The following is a 25,767-nucleotide window of genomic DNA, read 5'->3' as shown; positions in this document are numbered from 1 at the left end:
CCTTTTCACACTGCTCTGGCTTCAATACTGCTGTCCTGCTGCGGTCCCCTAGTAATTGGGACAGGAAGGTCGAGCCAGCTGATGTGGGTGTTTGCTGTGGCCCACTTTCAACTTGCCCACCTCCTAGACCTCTGCATGCACCATCACGTCCAGTTCCCCGTCCCTTGCCCATTTTAAACGGACTACAATATTTTCCACGTTCAATACAAATTTCTGAATTTAGAGCGAACTTATATGTGATCCGTGTGCGGGAAAACCACGGTTTAAAATAACTGCCCTGTAGGTAACATTTTTTTTTTTTTAACAAACTGGTGTCAATAACTAGGGTAACACACAGCAAAAACAGTTCAATGGAGCCCTCAAAGGCCACAATTTGCAGCCCACAGATCGATGAGGTGTCTGACAGAGATACCACACATATATACAGTACAGACCATCAAGATCATCAAGAGAATGCCAAGAGTGTGCAAAGCAGTCATCAAAGCAAAAGATGGCTACTTTGAAGAACCTAGAATATAAGACATATATTCAGTTGTTTCACACTTTTTTGTTAAGAATATAATTCCACATGTGTTAATTCATAGTTTTGATGCCTTCAGTGTGAATGTAAAATTTTCATAGCCCTGAAAATACAGAAAAATATTTAAATGAGAAGGTGTGTCCAAACTTTTGGTCTGTACTGTATATATATATATATATATATATATATATACCCCTATACTATGTGTAGACATTTATTTTACCTATTCTATTGTAAGCTGTCAGTGTGATTTTACTGTACACCGCACTGAATTGCCGGCTTTTCTACAGAACACCGCTGCGTATTTCTCGAAAGTCACACTGCTGGTCCGTGCGTAATCTGTATTTTTCTCGCCCCCATTGACGATTTTTTTTTGCGCAATACGGTGACAAACGCAGCATGCTGCGATTTTCTACGGCCGTAGAAGACCGTATAATACGGATCAGTAAAATACGGCAGATACCCACCTCTCATCTAACTTGTTGTATGACAATCTACAATCTGGTTTCCGCCCCCATCACTCAACTGAGACTGCCCTGACCAAAATCACTAACGACCTACTTACCGCCAAAGCTACTGGACAATACTCTGTACTCCTCCTTCTAGACCTGTCCTCTGCTTTCGACACAGTTGACCACTGCCTCCTACTATAGACCCTTTCCTCCTTTGGCATCAAAGACCTCGCCCTATCCTGGATCGCCTCGTACCTTTCCAACCGCACATTCAGCGTCTCCCACTCCCATACTACCTCCTCATCCCACCCTCTCTCTGTTGGAGTCCCCCAAGGCTCTGTTCTAGGACCCCTACTCTTCTCAATCTATACACTTGGCCTGGGACAACTCAAAGTCCCATGGCTTCCAGTACCACCTCTATGCTGACGACACTCAGATCTACCTCTCTGGCCCAGACGTCACCGCTCTGCTGTCCAGAATCCCAGAGTGCTTATCAGCCATATCCTCCTTCTTCTCCTCTCGCTTCCTCAAACTCAATGTGGACAAATCTGAACTCATCATCTTTCCTCCATCCCACAAATCTTCCTTACTTGCCCTATCTATCGCAGTCAATGACATCACGCTTTCCCCTGTACCCGAAGTCCGCTGCCTCCGAGTAACCCTTGACTCTGCCCTGTCCTTCAAACCGCACATCCAAGCTCTTTCCACCTCCTGTCGCCTCCAGCTCAAAAATATCTCCAGGATCCGTCCTTTCCTCAACCCTCAATCTACTAAAATGCTTGTGCACGCCCTCATCATCTCCCGCCTTGACTACTGCAACATCCTTTTCTGTGGCCTCCCTGCTAACACCCTTGCACCTCTCCAGTCCATCCTTAACTCTGCTGCCCGACTAATCCATCTCTCTCCTCGCTACTCCTCCGCTTCCCCCCTCTGCAAATCTCTTCACTGGCTCCCATTCCCTCAGCGTATCCAGTTCAAATTGCTAATACTGACCTACAAAGCCATCCACAACCTGTCTCCTCCATATATCTCTGAACTAATCTCTCGATATCTTCCCTCACGTGACCTCCGGTCCTCCCAAGACCTCCTTCTCTCCTCCACTCTTATCCGCTCCTCATCCAACCGCCTCTAAGACTTCTCCCGAATATCCCCCATCCTCTGGAACTCTCTGCCCAAACATGTCCGACTATCAACCACAGTCGGATCCTTCAGACGGAACCTGAAAACTCATCTCTTCAGGAAAGCCTACAGCCTGCACTGACACCGCTGCTGCCTCATCACTATCGAAGCTACCGCCTCACCAACACCGGAGCTACCGCCTCACCAACACCGGAGCTACCGCCTCACCAACACCGGAGCTGCCGCCTCACCAACACCGGAGCTGCCGCCTCACCAACACCGGAGCTGCCGCCTCACCAACACCGGAGCTACCGCCTCACCAACACCGGAGCCACCGCCTCACCAACACCGGAGCTACCGCCTCACCAACACCGGAGCTACCGCCTCACCAACACCGGAGCTCCTGCAACCCTCAACCTACTGTCTCCTTTCCCATAATCCTGTAGAATGTAAGCCCACAAGGGCAGGGTCCTCGCCCCTCTGTATCAGTCCGTCATTGTTAGTTTGTTTACTGTATGTGATATTTGTAACTTGTATGTAACACCTTCTCATGTACAGCACCATGGAATCAATGGTGCTATATAAATAAATAATAATAATAATAATAATAGGAGCAGGGGCATAGAGAAGCATTGTACCGTGTGCAATCCGTATTTTCTGCACCTCTTATACGTCCGTAAAACTCGCTAGTGTCACGCCGGCCTAAGACACTCCAAAAAAATTCTACAGTATCACAAAAAACGGCAGAATTTTATGCGCACTCAGATGTGATCGCTGGGACGGGCAAACCAGTGTAAAATAGCTGGATTTTCACGCTGTACTATGAAAAGGATCCGGCTGTAGTCTGCAGTGTCAACAATCAAATGAAGAAAAAAAAAAGGGCTCTGGATTGATTTGGAATAAAATAATCAGGATTAAGATGCAAAAAAAAAAAAACAAAAAAAAATTCATCCTAGCCACTGCTACCTGGGCTATGTATATATGTAATAGGCAGCAGCAGACAGTAACGGACCCTCTAGACGTATGCAATGATATCTATATACCCCCATACAGCGCCTGCAGGCCTTGCACTGATGTATAGAGCCACATACACTCCCTGCCTACCTAGCACTGCAATCTATATACTCCGGAATTAGTCCTTAGGACTGTGGTTCAGCGGGATTTGTGTAAAATATGATGGTAGACCCTCACTGACTGATAACCCCCCACATATGACGCTATCTCGGCAGCACCTCTCTCTACACTGAATGCAATGAGCAGGACGGCGGGTCTCTTATAGAACCGATGACGCTGTGCGGCCAGCCAATCACTGTAACGCCACAACAAAGATGGCTGCGGCATAAGGCTATGTGCACACGTTCAGGCTTTTTCACTTTTTTTTCGCGATAAAAATGCTATAAAAACTCATTAAAAACGCATACATTATGCATCCTATCGTTTAGAATGCATTCTGCTTGTTTTGTGCACATGATGCGTTTTTTTCCGCGAAAAAAAAACGCATCACGGTAAAAAAAAAAATCAGCATGTTCATTAATTTTGCGGATTTTCAGTGTTTTTCATGCTATTCTATGCATTTGGGAAAAAACACAAAAAACGCACCAAAAACGGAAGAAAAACCGCGAAAAAAATGCAAGCGGATTTCTGACAGAAAGGTCTGGTTTTGGTCAGGAAAATTTCTGCAAGAAATCCTGATGTGTGCACATACCCTACAGTCCGTGGCTGACAATCCCTGCAAGTTCATTGGCGCTCTAAAAAGTGACAGAATTGCAGGTCAGAGACCCGAGCTCCCGCCGAATAATCCGGACGTACTCGCAGCATGCCGAGAACTAAGAGCACAGCGATGCTTGGGGGAGTAACGAGCATTACCGGGTATGCTCCCTCATCACTATACATTAACCCCGACTGCTGAGTAACAATCCACAACAGACTTAGGGAAAGAACTCACAGGAGAGAACGGACAGAAGGACGGGACAGAGAAAATGTGACCGAGGCTCTAAGGAAGGAGAAAGATTCTGAAAGACGAAGACTCAAGACTGATGAAGACGAAACAACAGCGGAGAAACCGCGACTCACAGATCAGAAGGAAATAATCAGGAAATGAAATCTGTTGTCAGACGGAGAAAATGTAGAGAAAACCAGAGCAAATCTGGAGAAAACTCATCTATTATAGGACGACGCCGGAGAGACGTCATCACATCCACCGGAGCCAACAAGGAGCCTCTCACCTCGTGGTGTAAGAGGCCGGAGCTCCTCCATCATCACATCCTGGTACCGATCCTGGTGTCCTTCTAGATACTCCCACTCCTCCATGGAGAGATAGACAGCGACGTCCTGACACCTTATAGGAACCTGACAACAGCCACACCGTCATCACCCAGAATCCTCCAGTGCTGTATAATGTCCCAGCAGTCACCTCCGCTCATCACCCAGAATCCTCCAGTGCTGTATAATGTCCCACCAGTCACCTCTCCGCTCATCACCCAGAATCCTCCAGTGCTGTATAATGTCCCACCAGTCACCTCTCCGCTCATCACCCAGAATCCTCCAGTGCTGTATAATGTCCCAGCAGTCACCTCTCCGCTCATCACCCAGAATCCTCCAGTGCCGTCCTGTATAATGTCCCAGCAGTCACCTCTCCGCTCATCACCCAGAATCCTCCAGTGCTGTATAATGTCCCAGCAGTCACCTCTCCGCTCATCACCCAGAATCCTCCAGTGCCGTCCTGTATAATGTCCCAGCAGTCACCTCTCCGCTCATCACCCAGAATCCTCCAGTGCTGTATAATGTCCCAGCAGTCACCTCTCCGCTCATCACCCAGAATCCTCCAGTGCTGTATAATGTCCCAGCAGTCACCTCTCCGCTCATCACCCAGAATCCTCCAGTGCTGTATAATGTCCCAGCAGTCACCTCTCCGCTCATCACCCAGAATCCTCCAGTGCTGTATAATGTCCCAGCAGTCACCTCTCCGCTCATCACCCAGAATCCTCCAGTCCTGTATAATGTCCCAGCAGTCACCTCTCCGCTCATCACCCAGAATCCTCCAGTGCTGTATAATGTCCCAGCAGTCACCTCTCCGCTCATCACCCAGAATCCTCCAGTGCTGTATAATGTCCCAGCAGTCACCTCTCCGCTCATCACCCAGAATCCTCCAGTCCTGTATAATGTCCCAGCAGTCACCTCTCCGCTCATCACCCAGAATCCTCCAGTCCTGTATAATGTCCCACCAGTCACCTCTCCGCTCATCACCCAGAATCCTCCAGTCCTGTATAATCTCCCAGCAGTCACCTCTCCGCTCATCACCCACAATCCTCCAGCGCTGTATAATGTCCCAGCAGTCACCTCTCCGCTCATCACCCAGAATCCTCCAGCGCTGTATAATGTCCCAGCAGTCACCTCTCCGCTCATCACCCAGAATCCTCCAGCGCTGTATAATCTCCCAGCAGTCACCTCTCCGCTCATCACCCAGAATCCTCCAGTCCTGTATAATATCCCAGCAGTCACCTCTCCGCTCATCACCCAGAATCCTCCAGCGCTGTATAATGTCCCAGCAGTCACCTCTCCGCTCATCACCCAGAATCCTCCAGCGCTGTATAATGTCCCAGCAGTCACCTCTCCGCTCATCACCCAGAATCCTCCAGTGCTGTATAATGTCCCAGCAGTCACCTCTCCGCTCATCACCCAGAATCCTCCAGTGCTGTATAATGTCCCAGCAGTCACCTCTCCGCTCATCACCCAGAATCCTCCAGTGCTGTATAATGTCCCAGCAGTCACCTCTCCGCTCATCACCCAGAATCCTCCAGTCCTGTATAATGTCCCAGCAGTCACCTCTCCGCTCATCACCCAGAATCCTCCAGTCCTGTATAATGTCCCACCAGTCACCTCTCCGCTCATCACCCAGAATCCTCCAGTCCTGTATAATCTCCCAGCAGTCACCTCTCCGCTCATCACCCAGAATCCTCCAGTCCTGTATAATGTCCCAGCAGTCACCTCTCCGCTCATCACCCAGAATCCTCCAGTCCTGTATAATCTCCCAGCAGTCACCTCTCCGCTCATCACCCAGAATCCTCCAGTCCTGTATAATGTCCCAGCAGTCACCTCTCCGCTCATCACCCAGAATCCTCCAGTCCTGTATAATCTCCCAGCAGTCACCTCTCCGCTCATCACCCAGAATCCTCCAGTCCTGTATAATCTCCCAGCAGTCACCTCTCCGCTCATCACCCAGAATCCTCCAGTCCTGTATAATCTCCCAGCAGTCACCTCTCCGCTCATCACCCAGAATCCTCCAGTGCTGTATAATCTCCCAGCAGTCACCTCTCCGCTCATCACCCAGAATCCTCCAGTGCTGTATAATGTCCCAGCAGTCACCTCTCCGCTCATCACCCAGAATCCTCCAGTCCTGTATAATGTCCCAGCAGTCACCTCTCCGCTCATCACCCAGAATCCTCCAGTCCTGTATAATCTCCCAGCAGTCACCTTTCCGCTCATTACCCAGAATCCTCCAGTCCTGTATAATGTCCCAGCAGTCACCTCTCCGCTCATCACCCAGAATCCTCCAGTGCTGTATAATGTCCCAGCAGTCACCTCTCCGCACACCACCCAGAATCCTCCAGTGCTGTATAATGTCCCAGCAGTCACCTCTCCGCTCATCACCCAGAATCCTCCAGTCCTGTATAATGTCCCAGCAGTCACCTCTCCGCTCATCACCCAGAATCCTCCAGTCCTGTGTAATGTCCCAGCAGTCACCTCTCCGCTCATCACCCAGAATCCTCCAGTGCTGTATAATGTCCCAGCAGTCACCTCTCCGCTCATCACCCAGAATCCTCCAGTCCTGTATAATGTCCCAGCAGTCACCTCTCCGCTCATCACCCAGAATCCTCCAGTCCTGTATAATCTCCCAGCAGTCACCTCTCCGCTCAGCAGCTCAATCATCTTGTTGCTGAGCTCCAGGATCTTCTTGTTCCTCTCATGTAGCAGGGAGTGCGGGGGAGGCTCTGTGATGGGGCCCGGGCTCCGCCCTCCTGACTCCTGGAGATGGATGATGGGAGTCACACCGTCCCCCGGTGTCTTCCTCACTATGGTGTAATCCTGTGTATGGAGAGAGACACTTAGGGAGAAGATTCCTTCCCAACTCCAGATCTGACAATCAGTAGAAATCCCGGGATCAATAACCGTCTCCAGTAATCTGGGGCCATAACCGGGAATATTATTCCCCCCCGGACAGACATCCCGGCCCCTCTACAGCTCTTATAGGGAATCCCCATGACAACTCCTCCGGGCAGAGAGCTCCACACAATCACTGCTCTTACAGTAAAGAATCCTTCTCTCTATTCTGGATGTCGGACTTGTCACAGAACACAATAAAGCTGATAGAAATGTAGAGGAGTTACCTCTCCGCTCAGCAGGGAGATGATCTCCAGGGCGAAGTGGAATAATCTTCTGGTGGTCTCATCCCCGTCCTCGTCCATCCTCGGGGTCATTCAGGAGGAGGAGGGATGAGCACTGGATCAGCTGGAGGGATCTCGTCCTGCCGGCGTCTTCATGATGAAGGAGAAGATGGAAATCACCGGGGACGAGAGAACGACAATCACTAAATTCTGCCAAATATCAACATTTATCAGGAGGAATCTGGAGGAAAAGCCACATAACTCCACCGCGGCCTCCTCCGCCGATCTGACCGCTCATTATCAGCCTCGTAGGAGGAGGACGGTCACCGTGGTAACTACACCTCCAGCAGAGGACGGTCACCGTGGTAACTACACTGTCAGCAGAGGTCGGTCACCGTGGTAACTACACCACCAGAGGGGGACGGTCACCGTGATAACTACACCGCCAGCAGAGGTCGGTCACCGTGGTAACTACACCGCCAGGAGAGGACGGTCACCGTGGTAACTACAGTGCCAGGAGAGAACGGTCACCGTGGTAACTACACCGCCAGCAGAGGACGGTCACCGTGGTAACTACACCTCCAGCAGGGCCGTGAGATGAGGAGCAGACGCTGCACATCCCCCATACAATGCTGCCCGTCCCCAACACTGAGGAGCCGCAGTCACAGGGAGCAGGAGCCTCCACAGGAACAGCTCTGATCTCACCCCACACTCTCCTCTCACAGATTTACCACAAACCCTCCTGTAATCTCACCGGAATGGCGGGAAATCTGCTGCTGGCTGACACCAGAGAACACGAGCTGCACACAACCCGGACGGAGCTGCTGCACTGAGAGCTGAAGGACCTGTGGTGACGTCACCGTCATGTGATCAGGGGGCGGGGCTCAAGAGAGAAGAGGTGAAGGACCTGTGATGACGTCATCGTGGTCACATGACTGGTTCATCAGCCTTTACTTCTTCTCTCCTGAGCCCCGCCCCCTGATCACATGACGGTGACGTCACCACAGGTCCTTCCTCTCTCCGTGCAGCAGCTCCGTCCTGGTTGTGTGCAGCTCGTGTTCTCTGGTGTCAGCCAGCAGCAGATTTCCCGCCATTCCGGTGAGATTACAGAGTTCATAGATACCAAAAATGTCTGGGTTATTTTTTATCTAAAGGTATCGTCACATTTAGAGACGCTGCAGCGTCGCTGTTTGGTCGCTGGAGAGCTGTCATACAGACATCTCTCCAGCGATCAACGTCCCGAAGTCCCCGGGTAACCAGGGTAAACATCGGGTTACTAAGCGCAGGGCCGCGCTTAGTAACCCGATGTTTACCCTGGTTACCATTGTAAATGTAAAAAAAAAAAAACACTACATACTCACATTCCCGTTGTCTGTTGCGTCCCCCGCCGTCAGCTTCCCGCACTGACTGGCGCTCACCAGTCAGTGCGGGAAGCTGACGCCGGGGGACATGACAGACACCGGGAATGTGAGTATGTAGTGTTTTTTTTTTTTTACATTTACAATGGTAACCAGGGTAAACATCGGGTTACTAAGCGCGGCCCTGCGCTTAGTAACCCGATAATTACCCTGGTTACCAGTGAACACCGCTGGATCGGCGTCACACACACCGATTCAGCGATGACAGTGACGAAATAAAGTTCTGGACTTTCCCTAGCGACCAACGATCTCCCAGCAGGGCCCTCATCGTTGGTCGCTGTCACGCATAACGATTTCCTTAACGATATTATGTGTGACGGTACCTTTAGTGTTGAAAAATAATTCCAAACTTTTACTAAAAAAAATAAATTGCGCCATTTTCCGATACCTGTAGCGTCTCCATTTTTGTGATCTCGGTCGGGTGAGGTGTTATGTTTTTCGTGCCGAGCTGACGTTTTTAATGATACCTTATTGGTGCAGATATGATCTTGTGATCGCCGTTCTTGCATTTTAATGCAATGTTGCAGCAACCAAAAAAACATAATTTTGTCATTTTGACTTTTTTCTCTCTACGCCGTTTAGCGATCAGGTTAATCCTTTTTTTCATAGATCGGGCGATTCTGAACGCAGCGATACCAAGTATGTGTAGGTTTGATTTTATTTATTTTTTTTTTTTCTTTGAATGAGGCAAAACGGTTGATTCCAACTTTTGTATAATTTTTTTTTTTCATATTTTTAAAATTTTTTTTTTTTTACTTTTGCCATGGTTCAATAGTGTCCATGGGAGGCTACAAGCTGCCACAACCCGATCGGCTCTGCTACATAGAGGTGATGATCAGATCGCTCCTATGTAGCAGAATTACAGACTTGCTATGGCTGCCAACCACAGGGTGGCGCTCACAGCATTCCGCATCAACAACCGTAGAAGTCTCAAGGACACCTCTGGTTGTCATGCCGACAATCATGTGACGGGTCCCCGATGCGCACGTTTCTGGCCGGATGACCTGAAGCACTTGCTAATTGTCGCTGTCAGCGTTTGACAGCGGCATTTAACTAGTTAATAGCGGCGAGTGGATCACGATTCCACCCGTGCCTATTGTGGGCTCAAAACAGCTGACATGTCCCAGCTCACCACCAGAGCCCACCTCAAAGGGAGACATACTGACATCGCCGTACTATTCCGTCCAATGGCAGCAAGGGTTAGGCCGGCGTCAGACTCAGCGTATGAAAATACGGTCCGTTTTTTACGGCCGTAATACGCAGAAAAGTCCCCAAAATAGTGATCCGTATGTCATCCGTACTGCAATATTTTCTCGCAGGCTTGCAAAACCGACATCTAATGGATTTATGGGCTCAAATGTTCCTTAAGACATATATACAGTGTGTGTATATATATATATATATATATATATATATATATATATATATATATATATATATATATATACCCCCCAATTCCAACTCCAACCCCAACTCTAACCCTAATGGGAAAATGGAGATAAATACATTTTTTTATTATTATTTTCCCCTAACTAAGGGGTGATAAAGGGGGATTTTATTTACTATTTATTTTATTTTGATCACTGTGATAGGGTCTGTCACAGTGATCAAAATGAACTAATAGGAAAAATCTCCTATTGTTGCCAGGTGCCGACCGGCAGATCTCGGCGGGGACACTGCGCATGCGCCCGCCATTTTCTTCCTAGAAAAAGATGCCGGCAGCTGTGGGGGGACACAGGAACATCGGGTGGGGAGGGGGGAGACACAGGAACATCAGGTGGGGAGGGGGGGGACACAGGAACATCAGGTGGGGAGGGGGGAGACACAGAACCGGGGACCCTACTTCTCTCTCTTCTGATGTGCGATCACAGAGGAGAGAGAAATTAAATGGAAAATCAGACTCTTCTTTTTGCAGTCGCCGTTATACAGTTAATAACGGCGATCGCAGCACTGGGGTCAGTAAAAACCGACCAGAATCATGTTCTCTGGGGTCTCAGCTACCCCCCGCAGCCGAGACCCTGGAGAATTTCTGACTCTGGGGGGCGCTATACACTTTCCTGTTGTTTAAGTACCCTTAACTGCCGCCTTTAAAAGGCGTATCGTGGTCGTTAAGGGGTTAATGTTATAGTAAATATTTATACTTTGATTATTATTCGATAATTACATCTCCCTATAAATCTCTGATAATTCTGTATTTAGTATTCGCTCTATAAGTGTCATTGATAGAAGTGATAGCACCGGGCGCTGTCTCTATATAGAGGGGTCTGTGGGGGGAGTTGTGTTTGTTATGTAGTGGAAACCTGTATGGAAACTTATAGGAGAAGCTCATGAGGTGTCAGACATTTACCAGCTATCATCACATCAGAGACCAGAAAATACACAGCCAGCGTCTGTCCGTGTCCGATCCTTGTCTGGTCTCAGGTCCCGGAGATGAGAGAGCGGGAGGAATGGCTTCTTACATCACAGAGATGAGAGCGGGAGGAATGGCTTCTTACATTACAGAGATGAGAGAGCGGGAGGAATGGCTTCTTACATCACAGAGATGAGAGAGCGGGAGGAATGGCTTCTTACATCACAGAGATGAGCGAGCGGGAGGAATGGCTTCTTACATTACAGAGATGAGAGAGTGGGAGGAATGGCTTCTTACATCACAGAGATGAGAGAGCGGGAGGAATGGCTTCTTACATTACAGAGATGAGAGAGCGGGAGGAATGGCTTCTTACATCACAGAGATGAGAGAGCGGGAGGAATGGCTTCTTACATCACAGAGATGAGAGCGGGAGGAATGGCTTCTTACATCACAGAGATGAGAGAGCGGGAGGAATGGCTTCTTACATTACAGAGATGAGAGAGCGGGAGGAATGGCTTCTTACATTACAGAGATGAAAGAGTGGGAGGAATGGCTTCTTATATTACAGAGATGAAAGAGTGGGAGGAATGGCTTCTTATATTACAGAGATGAGAGAGCGGGAGGAATGGCTTCTTACATCACAGAGATGAAAGAGTGGGAGGAATGGCTTCTTATATTACAGAGATGAGAGAGCGGGAGGAATGGCTTCTTACATCACAGAGATGAGAGAGCGGGAGGAATGGCTTCTTCCATCACAGAGATGAGAGAGCGGGAGGAATGGCCTCTTACATCACAGAGATGAGAGCGGGAGGAATGGCTTCTTACATTACAGAGATGAGAGAGCGGGAGGAATGGCTTCTTACATCACAGAGATGAGAGAGCGGGAGGAATGGCTTCTTACATCACAGATGAGAGAGCGGGAGGAATGGCTTCTTACATCACAGAGATGAGAGCGGGAGGAATGGCTTCTTACATTACAGAGATGAGAGAGCGGGAGGAATGGCTTCTTACATTACAGAGATGAGAGAGCGGGAGGAATGGCTTCTTACATTACAGAGATGAGAGCGGGAGGAATGGCTTCTTACATTACAGAGATGAGAGAGTGGGAGGAATGGCCTCTTACATCACAGAGATGAGAGAGTGGGAGGAATGGCCTCTTACATTACAGAGATGAGAGAGCGGGAGGAATGGCTTCTTACATCACAGAGATGAGAGAGCGGGAGGAATGGCTCCTTACATCACAGAGATGAGAGAGCGGGAGGAATGGCTTCTTACATTACAGAGATGAGAGCGGGAGGAATGGCTTCTTACATCACAGAGATGAGAGAGCGGGAGGAATGGCTTCTTACATTACAGAGATGAGAGAGCGGGAGGAATGGCTTCTTACATTACAGAGATGAGAGAGCGGGAGGAATGGCTTCTTACATCACAGAGATGAGAGAGCGGGAGGAATGGCTTCTTACATCACAGAGATGAGAGAGCGGGAGGAATGGCTTCTTACATCACAGAGATGAGAGATCGGGAGGAATGGCTTCTTACATCACAGAGATGAGAGAGCGGGAGGAATGGCTTCTTACATTACAGAGATGAGAGTGGGAGGAATGGCTTCTTACATTACAGAGATGAGAGAGTGGGAGGAATGGCTCCTTACATTACAGAGATGAGAGCGGGAGGAATGGCTTCTTACATTACAGAGATGAGAGAGCGGGAGGAATGGCTCCTTACATTACAGAGATGAGAGCGGGAGGAATGGCTTCTTACATTACAGAGATGAGAGAGCGGGAGGAATGGCTTCTTACATCACAGAGATGAGAGTGGGAGGAATGGCTTCTTACATTACAGAGATGAGAGAGCGGGAGGAATGGCTTCTTACATTACAGAGATGAGAGAGCGGGAGGAATGGCTTCTTACATCACAGAGATGAGAGAGCGGGAGGAATGGCTTCTTACATCACAGAGATGAGAGAGCGGGAGGAATGGCTTCTTACATCACAGAGATGAGAGAGCGGGAGGAATGGCTTCTTACATCACAGAGATGAGAGAGCGGGAGGAATGGCTTCTTACATCACAGAGATGAGAGAGCGGGAGGAATGGCTTCTTACATTACAGAGATGAGAGTGGGAGGAATGGCTTCTTACATTACAGAGATGAGAGAGTGGGAGGAATGGCTCCTTACATTACAGAGATGAGAGCGGGAGGAATGGCTTCTTACATTACAGAGATGAGAGAGCGGGAGGAATGGCTCCTTACATTACAGAGATGAGAGCGGGAGGAATGGCTTCTTACATTACAGAGATGAGAGAGCGGGAGGAATGGCTTCTTACATCACAGAGATGAGAGTGGGAGGAATGGCTTCTTACATTACAGAGATGAGAGTGGGAGGAATGGCTTCTTACATCACAGAGATGAGAGAGCGGGAGGAATGGCTTCTTACATCACAGAGATGGGAGAGCGGGAGGAATGGCTTCTTACATTACAGAGATGAGAGAGCGGGAGGAATGGCTTCTTACATTACAGAGATGAGAGAGCGGGAGGAATGGCTCCTTACATTACAGAGATGAGAGCGGGAGGAATGGCTTCTTACATTACAGAGATGAGAGAGCGGGAGGAATGGCTTCTTACATTACAGAGATGAGAGAGCGGGAGGAATGGCTTCTTACATTACAGAGATGAGAGAGCGGGAGGAATGGCTTCTTACATCACAGAGATGAGAGAGCGGGAGGAATGGCTTCTTACATCACAGAGATGAGAGCGGGAGGAATGGCTTCTTACATTACATAGATGAGAGCGGGAGGAATGGCTTCTTACATCACAGAGATGAGAGAGCGGGAGGAATGGCTTCTTACATTACAGAGATGAGAGAGCGGGAGGAATGGCTTCTTACATTACAGAGATGAGAGAGCGGGAGGAATGGCTTCTTACATCACAGAGATGAGAGAGCGGGAGGAATGGCTTCTTACATCACAGAGATGAGAGCGGGAGGAATGGCTTCTTACATTACAGAGATGAGAGCGGGAGGAATGGCTTCTTACATTACAGAGATGAGGGAGCGGGAGGAATGGCTTCTTACATTACAGAGATGAGAGAGCGGGAGGAATGGCTTCTTACATCACAGAGATGAGAGAGCGGGAGGAATGGCTTCTTACATTACAGAGATGAGAGAGCGGGAGGAATGGCTTCTTACATCACAGAGATGAGAGAGCGGGAGGAATGGCTTCTTACATTACAGAGATGAGAGAGCGGGAGGAATGGCTTCTTATATTACAGAGATGAGAGAGCGGGAGGAATGGCCTCTTACATCACAGAGATGAGAGCGGGAGGAATGGCTTCTTACATCACAGATGAGAGCGGGAGGAATGGCTTCTTACATCACAGAGATGAGGGAGCGGGAGGAATGGCTTCTTACATCACAGAGATGAGAGAGCGGGAGGAATGGCTTCTTACATTACAGAGATGAGAGAGCGGGAGGAATGGCTTCTTACATCACAGAGATGAGAGAGCGGGAGGAATGGCTTCTTACATCACAGAGATGAGAGCGGGAGGAATGGCTTCTTACATCACAGATGAGAGCGGGAGGAATGGCTTCTTACATCACAGAGATGAGAGAGTGGGAGGAATGGCTTCTTACATCACAGAGATGAGAGCGGGAGGAATGGCTTCTTACATCACAGATGAGAGCGGGAGGAATGGCTTCTTACATCACAGAGATGAGAGAGCGGGAGGAATGGCTTCTTACATCACAGAGATGAGAGAGCGGGAGGAATGGCTTCTTACATCACAGAGATGAGAGCGGGAGGAATGGCTTCTTACATCACAGATGAGAGCGGGAGGAATGGCTTCTTACATCACAGAGATGAGAGAGGGGGAGGAATGGCTTCTTACATCACAGAGATGAGAGAGCGGGAGGAATGGCTTCTTACATCATAGAGATGAGAGAGTGGGAGGAATGGCTTCTTACATCACAGAGATGAGAGAGCGGGAGGAATGGCTTCTTACATTACAGAGATGAGAGAGCGGGAGGAATGGCTTCTTACATTACAGATGAGAGAGCGGGAGGAATGGCTTCTTACATCACAGAGATGAGAGCGGGAGGAATGGCTTCTTACATTACAGAGATGTGAGAGGGGGAGGAATGGCTTCTTACATTACAGAGATGAGAGAGCGGGAGGAATGGCTTCTTACATCACAGAGATGAGAGAGCGGGAGGAATGGCTTCTTATATTACAGAGATGAGAGAGCGGGAGGAATGGCTTCTTACATCATAGAGATGAGAGTGGGAGGAATGGCTTCTTACATCACAGAGATGAGAGAGCGGGAGGAATGGCTTCTTACATTACAGAGATGAGAGAGCGGGAGGAATGGCTTCTTACATTACAGATGAGAGAGCGGGAGGAATGGCTTCTTACATTACAGAGATGAGAGCGGGAGGAATGGCTTCTTACATTACAGAGATGAGAGAGTGGGAGGAATGGCTTCTTACATCACAGTGATGAGAGCGGGAGGAATGGCTTCTTACATCACAGAGATGAGAGAGCGGGAGGAATGGCTTCTTACATCACAGAGATGAGAGAGCGGGAGGAATGGCTTCTTACATTACAGAGATGAGAGAGCGGGAGGAATGGCTTCTTACATCACAGAGATGAGAGAGTGGGAGGAATGGCTTCTTACATTACAGAGATGAGAGTGGGAGCAATGGCTTCTTACATTACAGAGATGAGAGTGGGAGGAATGGCTTCTTACATTACAGAGATGAGAGAGCGGGAGGAATGGCTTCTTACATTACAGAGATGAGAGAGCGGGAGGAATGGCTTCTTACATCACAGAGATGAGAGAGCGGGAGGAATGGCTTCTTACATCACAGAGATGAGAGAGCGGGAGGAATGGCCTTTTACATTACAGAGATGAGAGAGCGGGAGGAATGGCTTCTTACATCACAGAGATGAGAGAGTGGGAGGAATGGCCTCTTACATTACAGAGATGAGAGAGCGGGAGGAATGGCTTCTTACATCACAGAGATGAGAGAGTGGGAGGAATGGCTTCTTACATCACAGAGATGAGAGAGCGAGAGGAATGGCTTCTTACATTACAGAGATGAGAGAGTGGGAGGAATGGCTTCTTACATCACAGAGATGAGAGAGCGGGAGGAATGGCCTCTTACATCACAGAGATGAGAGAGTGGGAGGAATGGCTTCTTACATTACAGAGATGAGAGAGCGGGAGGAATGGCTTCTTACATCACAGAGATGAGAGAGCGGGAGGAATGGCTTCTTACATTACAGAGATGAGAGAGCGGGAGGAATGGCTTCTTACATCACAGAGATGAGAGAGCGGGAGGAATGGCTTCTTACATTACAGAGATGAGAGAGCGGGAGGAATGGCTTCTTACATCACAGAGATGAGAGAGCGGGAGGAATGGCTTCTTACATCACAGAGATGAGAGAGTGGGAGGAATGGCTTCTTACATCACAGAGATGAGAGAGCGGGAGGAATGGCTTCTTACATTACAGAGATGAGAGAGCGGGAGGAATGGCTTCTTACATCACAGAGATGAGAGAGTGGGAGGAATGGCTTCTTACATCACAGAGATGAGAGAGCGGGAGGAATGGCTTCTTACATTACAGAGATGAGAGAGCGGGAGGAATGGCTTCTTACATCACAGAGATGAGAGAGTGGGAGGAATGGCTTCTTACATCACAGAGATGAGAGAGCGGGAGGAATGGCTTCTTACATTACAGAGATGAGAGAGCGGGAGGAATGGCTTCTTACATTACAGAGATGAGAGCGGGAGGAATGGCTTCTTACAATACAGAGATGAGAGAGCGGGAGGAATGGCTTCTTACATCACAGAGATGAGAGAGCGGGAGGAATGGCTTCTTACATCACAGAGATGAGAGAGCGGGAGGAATGGCTTCTTACATTACAGAGATGAGAGCGGGAGGAATGGCTTCTTACATTACAGAGATGAGAGAGGAGAGCGGGAGGAATGGCCTCTTACATTACAGAGATGAGAGAGCGGGAGGAATGGCTTCTTACATTACAGAGATGAGAGTGGGAGGAATGGCTTCTTACATCACAGAGATGAGAGAGCGGGAGGAATGGCTTCTTACATTACAGAGATGAGAGCGGGAGGAATGGCTTCTTACATTACAGAGATGAGAGAGCGGGAGGAATGGCTTCTTACATCACAGAGGTGAGAGAGCGGGAGGAATGGCTTCTTACATTACAGAGATGAGAGTGGGAGGAATGGCCTCTTACATTACAGAGATGAGAGCGGGAGGAATGGCTTCTTACATCACAGAGATGAGAGAGCGGGAGGAATGGCTTCTTACATTACAGAGATGAGAGAGCAGGAGGAATGGCTTCTTACATCACAGAGGTGAGAGAGCGGGAGGAATGGCTTCTTACATTACAGAGATGAGAGTGGGAGGAATGGCCTCTTACATTACAGAGATGAGAGCGGGAGGAATGGCTTCTTACATCACAGAGATGAGCGAGTGGGAGGAATGGCCTCTTACATTACAGAGATGAGAGAGCGGGAGGAATGGCTTCTTACATCACAGAGATGAGAGAGTGGGAGGAATGGCTTCTTACATTACAGAGATGGGAGAGCGGGAGGAATGGCCTCTTACATCACAGAGATGAGAGAGCGGGAGGAATGGCTTCTTACATCACAGATGAGAGAGCGGGAGGAATGGCTTCTTACATCACAGAGATGAGAGAGCGGGAGGAATGGCTTCTTACATTACAGAGATGAGAAAGCGGGAGGAATGGCTTCTTACATTACAGAGATGAGAGTGGGAGGAATGGCTTCTTACATTACAGAGATGAGAGCGGGAGGAATGGCTTCTTACATTACAGAGATGAGAGCGGGAGGAATGGCTTCTTACATTACAGAGATGAGAGAGCGGGAGGAATGGCTTCTTACATTACAGAGATGAGAGCGGGAGGAATGGCTTCTTACATTACAGAGATGAGAGAGCGGGAGGAATGGCTTCTTACATCACAGAGATGAGAGAGCGGGAGGAATGGCTTCTTACATCACAGAGATGAGAGAGCGGGAGGAATGGCTTCTTACATCACAGAGATGAGAGAGCGGGAGGAATGGCTTCTTACATCACAGAGATGAGAGCGGGAGGAATGGCTTCTTACATCACAGAGATGAGAGAGCGGGAGGAATGGCTTCTTACATCACAGAGATGAGAGTGGGAGGAATGGCTTCTTACATCACAGAGATGAGAGAACGGGAGGAATGGCTTCTTACATCACAGAGATGAGAGAGCGAGAGGAATGGCTTCTTACATTACAGAGATGAGAGCGGGAGGAATGGCTTCTTACATTACAGAGATGAGAGAGCGGGAGGAATGGCTCCTTACATTACAGAGATGAGAGTGGGAGGAATGGCTTCTTACATTACAGAGATGAGAGCGGGAGGAATGGCTTCTTACATTACAGAGATGAGAGAGCGGGAGGAATGGCTCCTTACATTACAGAGATGAGAGCGGGAGGAATGGCTTCTTACATTACAGAGATGAGAGTGGGAGGAATGGCTTCTTACATTACAGAGATGAGAGAGCGGGAGGAATGGCTTCTTACATCACAGAGATGAGAGAGCGGGAGGAATGGCTTCTTACATCACAGAGATGAGAGCGGGAGGAATGGCTTCTTACATCACAGAGATGAGAGAGCGGGAGGAATGGCTTCTTACATTACAGAGATGAGAGCGGGAGGAATGGCTTCTTACATCACAGAGATGAGAGCGGGAGGAATGGCTTCTTACATTACAGAGATGAGAGAGCGGGAGGAATGGCTTCTTACATCACAGAGATGAGAGAGCGGGAGGAATGGCTTCTTACATCACAGAGATGAGAGAGCGGGAGGAATGGCTTCTTACATCACAGAGATGAGAGAGCGGGAGGAATGGCTTCTTACATTACAGAGATGAGAGCGGGAGGAATGGCTTCTTACATCACAGAGATGAGAGCGGGAGGAATGGCTTCTTACATCACAGAGATGAGAGAGCGGGAGGAATGGCTTCTTACATCACAGAGATGAGAGTGGGAGGAATGGCTTCTTACATCACAGAGATGAGAGAGCGGGAGGAATGGCTTCTTACATCACAGAGATGAGAGCGGGAGGAATGGCTTCTTACATCACAGAGATGAGAGCGGAAGGAATGGCTTCTTACATCACAGAGATGAGAGAGCGGGAGGAATGGCTTCTTACATCACAGAGATGAGAGAGCGGGAGGAATGGCTTCTTACATCACAGAGATGAGAGCGGGTGGAATGGCTTCTTACATCACAGAGATGAGAGCGGGAGGAATGGCTTCTTACATCACAGAGATGAGCGAGCGGTAGGAATGGCTTCTTACATTACAGAGATGAGAGAGCGGGAGGAATGGCTTCTTACATCACAGAGATGAGATAACGGGAGGAATGGCTTCTTACATCACAGAGATGAGCGAGCGGGAGGAATGACTTCTTACATTACAGAGATGAGCGAGCGGGAGGAATGGCTTCTTACATCACAGAGATGAGAGAGCGGGAGGAATGGCTTCTTACATCACAGAGATGAGATTGCGGGAGGAATGGCTTCTTACATTACAGAGATGAGAGAGCGGGAGGAATGGCTTCTTACATCACAGAGATGAGAGAGCGGGAGGAATGGCTTCTTACATTACAGAGATGAGAGAGCGGGAGGAATGGCTCCTTACATCACAGAGATGAGAGAGCGGGAGGAGTGGCTTCTTACATCACAGAGATGAGCGAGCGGGAGGAATGGCTTCTTACATTACAGAGATGAGAGCGGGAGGAATGGCTTCTTACATTACAGAGATGAGAGAGCGGGAGGAATGGCTTCTTACATTACAGAGATGAGAGAGTGGGAGGAATGGCTTCTTACATCACAGAGGTGAGAGAGCGGGAGAAATGGCCTCTTACATTACAGAGATGAGAGAGCGGGAGGAATGGCTTCTTACATCACAGAGATGAGCGATTGGGAGGAATGGCTTCTTACATTACAGAGATGAGAGAGCGGGAGGAGTGGCTTCTTACATCACAGAGATGAGAGAGTGGGAGGACTGGCTTCTTACATTACAGAGATGAGAGAGCGGGAGGAATGGCTTCTTACATCACAGAGATGAGAGAGCGGGAGGAATGGCTTCTTACATTACAGAGATGAGAGAGCGGGAGGAATGGCTTCTTACATCACAGAGATGAGAGAGCGGGAGGAATGGCTTCTTACATCAGAGATGAGAGCGGGAGGAATGGCTTCTTACATCACAGAGATGAGAGCGGAAGGAATGGCTTCTTACATTACAGAGATGAGAGAGCGGGAGGAATGGCTTGTTACATCACAGAGATGAGAGAGTGGGAGGAATGGCTTCTTACATCACAGAGATGAGAGCGGGAGGAATGGCTTCTTACATCACAGAGATGAGAGAGCGGGAGGAATGGCTTCTTACATCACAGAGATGAGAGAGCGGGAGGAATGGCTTGTTACATCACAGAGATGAGAGAGTGGGAGGAATGGCTTCTTACATCACAGAGATGAGAGCGGGAGGAATGGCTTCTTACATTACAGAGATGAGACAGCGGGAGGAATGGCTTCTTACATCACAGAGATGAGAGCGGGAGGAATGGCTTCTTACATCACAGAGATGTGAGAGCGGGAGGAATGGCTTCTTACATCACAGAGATGAGAGTGGGAGGAATGGCTTCTTACATCACAGAGATGAGAGAGCGGGAGGAATGGCTTCTTACATCACAGAGATGAGAGCGGGAGGAATGGCTTCTTACATCACAGAGATGAGAGCGGAAGGAATGGCTTCTTACATCACAGAGATGAGAGAGCGGGAGGAATGGCTTCTTACATCACAGAGATGAGAGAGCGGGAGGAATGGCTTCTTACATCACAGAGATGAGAGCGGGTGGAATGGCTTCTTACATCACAGAGATGAGAGCGGGAGGAATGGCTTCTTACATCACAGAGATGAGCGAGCGGTAGGAATGGCTTCTTACATCACAGAGATGAGAGAGCGGGAGGAATGGCTTCTTACATCACAGAGATGAGATAACGGGAGGAATGGCTTCTTACATCACAGAGATGAGCGAGCGGGAGGAATGGCTTCTTACATTACAGAGATGAGCGAGCGGGAGGAATGGCTTCTTACATCACAGAGATGAGAGAGCGGGAGGAATGGCTTCTTACATCACAGAGATGAGATTGCGGGAGGAATGGCTTCTTACTTTACAGAGATGAGAGAGCGGGAGGAATGGCTTCTTACATCACAGAGATGAGAGAGCGGGAGGAATGGCTTCTTACATTACAGAGATGAGAGAGCGGGAGGAATGGCTCCTTACATCACAGAGATGAGAGAGCGGGAGGAATGGCTTCTTACATCACAGAGATGAGCGAGCGGGAGGAATGGCTTCTTACATTACAGAGATGAGAGCGGGAGGAATGGCTTCTTACATTACAGAGATGAGAGAGCGGGAGGAATGGCTTCTTACATTACAGAGATGAGAGAGTGGGAGGAATGGCTTCTTACATCACAGAGGTGAGAGAGCGGGAGAAATGGCCTCTTACATTACAGAGATGAGAGAGCGGGAGGAATGGCTTCTTACATCACAGAGATGAGCGATTGGGAGGAATGGCTTCTTACATCACAGAGATGAGAGAGCGGGAGGAATGGCCTCTTACATTACAGAGATGAGAGAGCGGGAGGAATGGCTTCTTACATCACAGAGATGAGCGATTGGGAGGAATGGCTTCTTACATTACAGAGATGAGAGAGCGGGAGGAATGGCTTCTTACATTACAGAGATGAGAGAGCGGGAGGAATGGCTTCTTACATCACAGAGATGAGAGAGTGGGAGGAATGGCTTCTTACATTACAGAGATGAGAGAGCGGGAGGAATGGCTTCTTACATCACAGAGATGAGAGAGTGGGAGGAATGGCTTCTTACATTACAGAGATGAGAGAGTGGGAGGAATGGCTTCTTACATCACAGAGATGAGAGAGCGGGAGGAATGGCTTCTTACATCACAGAGATGAGAGAGCGGGAGGAATGGCTTCTTACATTACAGAGATGAGCGAGCGGGAGGAATGGCTTCTTACATTACAGAGATGAGAGAGCGGGAGGAATGGCTTCTTACATTACAGAGATGAGAGCGGGAGGAATGGCTTCTTGCATTACAGAGATGAGAGAGCGGGAGGAATGGCTTCTTACATTACAGAGATGAGAGAGCGGGAGGAATGGCTTCTTACATTACAGAGATGAGAGAGCGGGAGGAATGGCTTCTTACATTACAGAGATGAGAGAGCGGGAGGAATGGCTTCTTACATCACAGAGATGAGAGTGGGAGGAATGGCTTTTTACATTACAGAGATGAGAGAGCGGGAGGAATGGCTTCTTACATTACAGAGATGAGAGAGCGGGAGGAATGGCTTCTTCCATCACAGAGATGAGAGAGCGGGAGGAATGGCTTCTTACATCACAGAGATGAGAGAGCGGGAGGAATGGCTTCTTACATTACAGAGATGAGAGAGCGGGAGGAATGGCTTCTTACATTACAGAGATGAGAGCGGGAGGAATGGCTTCTTACATCACAGAGATGAGAGCGGGAGGAATGGCTTCTTACATCACAGAGATGAGAGAGCGGGAGGAATGGCTTCTTACATTACAGAGATGAGAGAGCGGGAGGAATGGCTTCTTACTTTACAGAGATGAGAGAGCGGGAGGAATGGCCTCTTACATCACAGAGATGAGAGAGCGGGAGGAATGGCTTCTTACATTACAGAGATGAGAGAGCGGGAGGAATGGCTTCTTACTTTACAGAGATGAGAGAGCGGGAGGAATGGCCTCTTACATCACAGAGATGAGAGAGCGGGAGGAATGGCTTCTTACATTACAGAGATGAGAGAGCGGGAGGAATGGCTTCTTACATCACAGAGATGAGAGAGCGGGAGGAATGGCTTCTTACATTACAGAGATGAGAGAGCGGGAGGAATGGCTTCTTACATCACAGAGATGAGAGAGTGGGAGGAATGGCTTCTTACATCACAGAGATGAGAGAGTGGGAGGAATGGCTTCTTACTTTACAGAGATGAGAGAGCGGGAGGAATGGCCTCTTACATCACAGAGATGAGAGAGTGGGAGGAATGGCTTTTTACATTACAGAGATGAGAGAGCGGGAGGAATGGCTTCTTACATTACAGAGATGAGAGAGCAGGAGGAATGGCTTCTTCCATCACAGAGATGAGAGAGCGGGAGGAATGGCCTCTTACATTACAGAGATGAGAGAGCGGGAGGAATGGCTTCTTACATCACAGAGATGAGCGATTGGGAGGAATGGCTTCTTACATTACAGAGATGAGAGAGCGGGAGGAATGGCTTCTTACATTACAGAGATGAGAGAGCGGGAGGAATGGCCTCTTACATTACAGAGATGAGAGCGGGAGGAATGGCTTCTTACATCACAGAGATGAGAGAGCGGGAGGAATGGCTTCTTACATTACAGAGATGAGAGAGCGGGAGGAATGGCTTCTTACTTTACAGAGATGAGAGAGCGGGAGGAATGGCTTCTTACATTACAGAGATGAGAGAGCGGGAGGAATGGCTTCTTACATTACAGAGATGAGAGCGGGAGGAATGGCTTCTTACATCACAGAGATGAGAGCGGGAGGAATGGCTTCTTACATCACAGAGATGAGAGAGCGGGAGGAATGGCTTCTTACATTACAGAGATGAGAGAGCGGGAGGAATGGCTTCTTACTTTACAGAGATGAGAGAGCGGGAGGAATGGCCTCTTACATCACAGAGATGAGAGAGCGGGAGGAATGGCTTCTTACATTACAGAGATGAGAGAGTGGGAGGAATGGCTTCTTACATTACAGAGATGAGAGAGCGGGAGGAATGGCTTCTTACATTACAGAGATGAGAGCGGGAGGAATGGCTTCTTACATCACAGAGATGAGAGAGTGGGAGGAATGGCTTCTTACATCACAGAGATGAGAGCGGGAGGAATGGCTTCTTACATCACAGAGATGAGAGAGCGGGAGGAATGGCTTCTTACATTACAGAGATGAGAGTGGGAGGAATGGCTTCTTACATTACAGAGATGAGAGCGGGAGGAATGGCTTCTTACATCTCAGAGATGAGAGAGTGGGAGGAATGGCTTCTTACATTACAGAGATGGGAGAGCGGGAGGAATGGCTTCTTACATCACAGAGATGAGAGAGCGGGAGGAATGGCCTCTTACATCACAGAGATGAGAGAGCGGGAGGAATGGCCTCTTACATCACAGAGATGAGAGAGTGGGAGGAATGGCTTCTTACATTACAGAGATGGGAGAGCGGGAGGAATGGCTTCTTACATCACAGAGATGAGAGAGCGGGAGGAATGGCTTCTTACATCACAGAGATGAGAGAGCGGGAGGAATGGCCTCTTACATCACAGAGATGAGAGAGTGGGAGGAATGGCTTCTTACATTACAGAGATGGGAGAGCGGGAGGAATGGCTTCTTACATCACAGAGATGAGAGAGCGGGAGGAATGGCCTCTTACATCACAGAGATGGGAGAGCGGGAGGAATGGCTTCTTACATCACAGAGATGAGAGAGCGGGAGGAATGGCCTCTTACATCACAGAGATGAGAGAGCGGGAGGAATGGCTTCTTACATCACAGATGAGAGAGCGGGAGGAATGGCTTCTTACATTACAGAGATGAGAGAGCGGGAGGAATGGCTTCTTACATTACAGAGATGGGAGAGCGGGAGGAATGGCTTCTTACATCACAGATGAGAGAGCGGGAGGAATGGCTTCTCACATTACAGAGATGAGAGTGGGAGGAATGGCTTCTTACATTACAGAGATGAGAGAGTGGGAGGAATGGCCTCTTAAATTACAGAGATGAGAGAGCGGGAGGAATGGCTTCTTACATTACAGAGATGAGAGAGCGGGAGGAATGGCCTCTTACATCACAGAGATGAGAGAGCGGGAGGAATGGCTTCTTACATCACAGAGATGAGAGAGCGGGAGGAATGGCTTCTTACATCACAGAGATGAGAGAGCGGGAGGAATGGCTTCTTACATCACAGAGATGAGAGAGTGGGAGGAATGGCTTCTTACATCACAGAGATGAGAGCGGGAGGAATGGCTTCTTACATCACAGAGATGAGAGAGCGGGAGGAATGGCTTCTTACATCACAGAGATGAGAGAGCGGGAGGAATGGCTTCTTACATTACAGAGATGAGAGCTGGAGGAATGGCCTCTTACATTACAGAGATGAGAGAGCGGGAGGAATGGCTTCTTACATCACAGAGATGAGAGAGCGGGAGGAATGGCTTCTTACATCACAGAGATGAGAGAGCGGGAGGAATGGCTTCTTACATCACAGAGATGAGAGAGCGGGAGGAATGGCTTCTTACATCACAGAGATGAGAGAGCGGGAGGAATGGCTTCTTACATTACAGAGATGAGAGCGGGAGGAATGGCTTCTTACATCACAGAGATGAGCGAGCG

The 25,767-nt window shown here is 48.8% G+C and overlaps 1 protein-coding gene across 2 annotated transcripts in view; it reads left to right on the top strand.

The window, feature by feature from the left end:
* Positions 1 to 8,455: 8,455 nt before the first annotated feature.
* Positions 8,456 to 25,767, top strand: part of LOC138657427 (zinc finger protein 84-like) — a 729,030-nt gene continuing 711,718 nt past the window's right edge. The window contains exon 1 of one of the 2 annotated variants that reach the window (XM_069745213.1): positions 8,456 to 8,573. The gene's annotated coding sequence lies outside the window, so the exon portion shown is untranslated. The remainder of the gene's footprint in view (positions 8,574 to 25,767) is intronic. The other variant, XM_069745211.1, reaches the window with a different exon arrangement.

This window comes from Ranitomeya imitator, chromosome 1 (genome assembly GCF_032444005.1).
Source record: "Ranitomeya imitator isolate aRanImi1 chromosome 1, aRanImi1.pri, whole genome shotgun sequence".
NCBI lineage: Eukaryota > Metazoa > Chordata > Amphibia > Anura > Dendrobatidae > Ranitomeya > Ranitomeya imitator.
The sequence above is the reverse complement of the archived record's forward strand: the minus strand, read 5'-3'. Positions and strand labels throughout refer to the sequence as shown.